Source organism: Austrofundulus limnaeus, unplaced genomic scaffold (genome assembly GCF_001266775.1).
Source record: "Austrofundulus limnaeus strain Quisiro unplaced genomic scaffold, Austrofundulus_limnaeus-1.0 Scaffold350, whole genome shotgun sequence".
In the NCBI taxonomy this organism is placed as follows: domain Eukaryota; kingdom Metazoa; phylum Chordata; class Actinopteri; order Cyprinodontiformes; family Rivulidae; genus Austrofundulus; species Austrofundulus limnaeus.
The window spans coordinates 191,786-195,673 of NW_013952752.1; the positions used below are offsets into that span (position 1 = coordinate 191,786).

The following is a 3,888-nucleotide window of genomic DNA, read 5'->3' on the forward strand; positions in this document are numbered from 1 at the left end:
CCTCTTAAACGTCTTAGCAGTAATTATTTATTTTAATGTTTTTTTTAACTTTGTGAAAATATTCAACATTGCTTCAAGTATTTCTGTGCAAAGTGGGTTTTTAAACATGAACAACACCCTGAGAGGAAAAAAAATAAAGGTTTGTTGATTAAGAATAAATCTCCATCAAAAACCTGTCCATGCTAACAATGTCTGAGAATTACCCCCTCCACCTCCCCCCMCCAGGGGGCGCGCCCCACACTTTGGGAACCACTGGTAAAAGTCACCTGTTTTGAAATGTTTTCTATCGCGATGTATGTCGATATTATTGTCCAGCATTATGAGGATGAAAACATTTGCTGATATGGTTTTGTGTACATTTCCTGGCCAAAAAAAGTTTCCACCTGGATTTAACTAAGCAAACAGGTAGGAGCCTCCTATTAGATAATTACTGCATGGGTGATTGTCTTTCAGCTGCAACAAGTTATTTAACCCAACTGTTGCAATGAGTTGCTTCTCATTTCTTAAACAACCCTGTGGAAAGACCCATCCTGTGGTTGTGGAAAATATGTCAGTCTGTTTGAGAAGGATCAAATCATTGGCATCAAGCAGAGAAAACTACTCAATTCCAGAAACTATTAAAATTGGGTTAAGAACTGTCCAGCACATTATTAAAAACTGGAAGGATAGTGGGGACCCATCGTCTTGGAGGATGCACCCAACATAGTGTCTACTGTACATGCCTGTGGGGGCAGTGCTATGATGTGGGGCTGCTGCAGTTGGTCAGGGCTGGTCTTTGCCCAGGCAGTGTATATTTTTAGAAATAACATCAAAAGCAAGCAAATTAAAAAACTGGTTTTGGAAAAAAGAAGTTCTCATGTGGACAAGGTCTCAATGAGTTTGCTAATAATTAATTAAGCAGTATTGTTTACGAGCTGCATTAACGTTGACAGTAGCTTGAGATACCACAGGGGTGGGACGTAGGTACAGAGGCAGAGGCGCTAAATCAATCACTCCTGTGGTGTCGCTCGCTGCCGAAGGAGCCGCTCAGTAGGTAGTCATGGCTGCAGCTCTATAATTGAATTTAAATAAGACATTCTGACACACCAACGCGTTAATTAGCTGTTCCACTAATATTCACCCAATCATTAGCACGGGAGACAATTACATATGTGAAAATTGCAGGCCAAGATATACTGTTTTACTAGTTTAATTAGGAGATAAGAGCTTGGCTGCTCTGGAACAAAACACCATGAATGCAAGGTGATAATGAAGGTCTGGCATTCTTTAGAGGATTGCACATCATATGGAAGATTAAAGTGATGAGCAGGGATGGAGTTACAGGTCAAACCTTGTAAATGATTTTCACAATCTTGTGCTGTTAGAGTATGTGTTGTAAATGATGCTACCGCTACAAGCTTTAGCTTAATATCCAGAAAGATGACAAGAAAATACATGTTTTTGTGTTGTTACGGTTCATTGACTATGGTAGCTGTGTTATGGTATCATGTGGTATCTGTGTTCCCTTTGGGATCAATAAAGTATTTTTGAATTGAATTGACTTGTTGCCAAAAGTTAATAAGTTTTAGATGTAGGCTGTGTCCAAATTCAGAGGCTGGGTCCTCCAAAGGACCTGGCCTACCCGGTCCAGGTGGGCTGGGTCTTTGGTAGTAGGGTTGGGCGTAATCGTATCGTCTGCAATTAATCGTCAGAAAAACATTAATCGATTGTTTTTTGGCACTTGACGATTAATACGATTAATGTCAGCAGCTCTGTGCTCCTCTCCACTTCAAATATGAACATAAAAAAGTCCTGTAATTTATTTATCTATCAACATAATTTAAAATTTGATGTACAGCCTGAAGTCTGTAATTTTGAAACAATTTGGAACAGATTTTTATGAAGAGCAAATCTTTCCCACTAAACTGGTCATGTGACCAGGACATAAGGGTGACCAGCGACTCCAGGGGATTAATCGTCAAATTAATCGTTAAATACCACTATTTACTTTTTCCTGATCGTAAGATGTATTCCCATTTATGTCTTTAACACCATATATAGTTGATTTTTATTTATTTATTTTAAGTTGGTTAGCTAAGAAACTTCCCGATTTATTGTTATGTTCAAAAGGATGGCTATAAGGGGAGAAGGGAGGCCATCAAAAAAAATCGTTAAATACCACAATTAATCGTGATTAATTTTTATGCCAATATTGCCCAACCACAAAGACCAGAAAAAAGTGATTGTGAATTTGGAGGATGCTAAACAGAAGCAAAAATAGATCGAAACTAGAAGATATCAATATATTAGCGTTATTAATAGGGCTGGGCAATATGGCCCATCCCAAATTCGATTTTCGATTTTAATCGATTTTGTTTCCCGATTAATGGAGTGCCTCTGTTTCAGGTGTTGGAACAAATTTGTTGTACTCCTACTTTTTGTAGCAAGAGCCTTCAAACAGTTTTTGCAGTGAGGTGTTCGTTGCTACAAGTCCGAGGTTGTGAAACCTAACCAGTTCCAGAAAACTGAAGACACAGTGCCTTTTGTGGGAAGTAGATCCAGCCGCCATATTGTCATGTAGTGTATGTATACCAAGCATCTTGATGGACAGGTGGGCTGACCTCTGAACTACAGAAGCCCCAAAGAGTGAAATGGTAGGAAAAAAATCCAGTTTTTCCCAAAATTCAATCTTTAAAAATGGCAAATTTGAATTAATCATTTAAATCGATTTATCACCCAACCCTTGTTATTAATATCACAAAATTAGCTTAAAGACAACATTTGAAGAACGGACCTGCTGTAGGTGCACGTATATTTCATATATCAGCTGGTTTCATGTCTGATAAGAATAATATTAAAAACATTAAAGCATTAACAACACGACCACTTGAAAGTTCTGATTTTTATACCACCAGATTTTTATTTAAGACTGTACTCCTTTCTCTCGCTTCGTCCACCATTAGCAGAAAAATATCTCCAGTCTACCCACATTGCATTGTGGGATAGGGTGGGCCAAGAAGGACCCATCGGACCAGTCCTTCAAATCGGGGGAAAAGGAGGACGAGTTTGTCGGCCGCATCGGAGGAGTCTTCGGATTTGGACACAGCGATTCAGTGATGACTTTACGAAAGTGTGTTAACCATTTATTGTCCAGTGGTTTCTGAATTATTTTGCTAACAGACAGACAAGTAACCCCAGGTAAAAACATGATCGCATTTGGGTGATATGTCAGCTTTCTCTGAGATGACACTTTCCATACCTCAGTACAAGAAAAAAACAAACAAACATCCAGACATGTGAGACTTCCTATGTTGATTTAAATCGTCTGAAGAAGATTCAGCCCCGTTTAACCATCCCGTAATCTCGTCTGGAGGACAAGCCTTAGTGGGCGAACATCTTTGTGTTGGAATGAGCATTGTGGAGTAATAACGGGATTATGCTGTTGTGGTGGCACAACGAGAGACAAAAGGATGCACGTGTGAGGAGGCTGGGCCAGGCTCGGCCAGACAAAAACGGCGTGTTCGACGGCGGCGAGGGACGAGGTCATGCGTGTCGAAAACGTGTCACCTTAGATGAAAGTGGCCCGAGAGCGTCTCGGTCCACCCGTCACCAGCTGTGGGGTGGGGGCGGGTGCTAAAGGACGGTGAGCAGGAGCCTGGCAGACATGGTGACATCATCCCTGAGCTGCCTCCTCCTCCTCCTCCTCCTCCTCCTTCACACCACCCTGCTCTACCTGTGATGAAGAGGTTGAAGCAGCCTGGAGGAACCAGGACAGAAAGATGGAGGGAGGCATGCAGATGTGCTGTAATCAAACAGGTAGCTTCTTCTCATCCTGTCGCCATGGCAACTACAGATGTGATTGCCACGAGCCAATAAAGAGCCAACCTGGCACCTTACAGTGTATGGAGG

At 41.2% G+C, this 3,888-nt stretch overlaps 1 protein-coding gene across 3 annotated transcripts in view; it reads right to left on the bottom strand.

The window, feature by feature from the left end:
- Positions 1 to 3,888, bottom strand: part of kirrel1a (kirre like nephrin family adhesion molecule 1a) — a 73,330-nt gene that overhangs the window by 68,577 nt on the left and 865 nt on the right. The window lies entirely within an intron of this gene.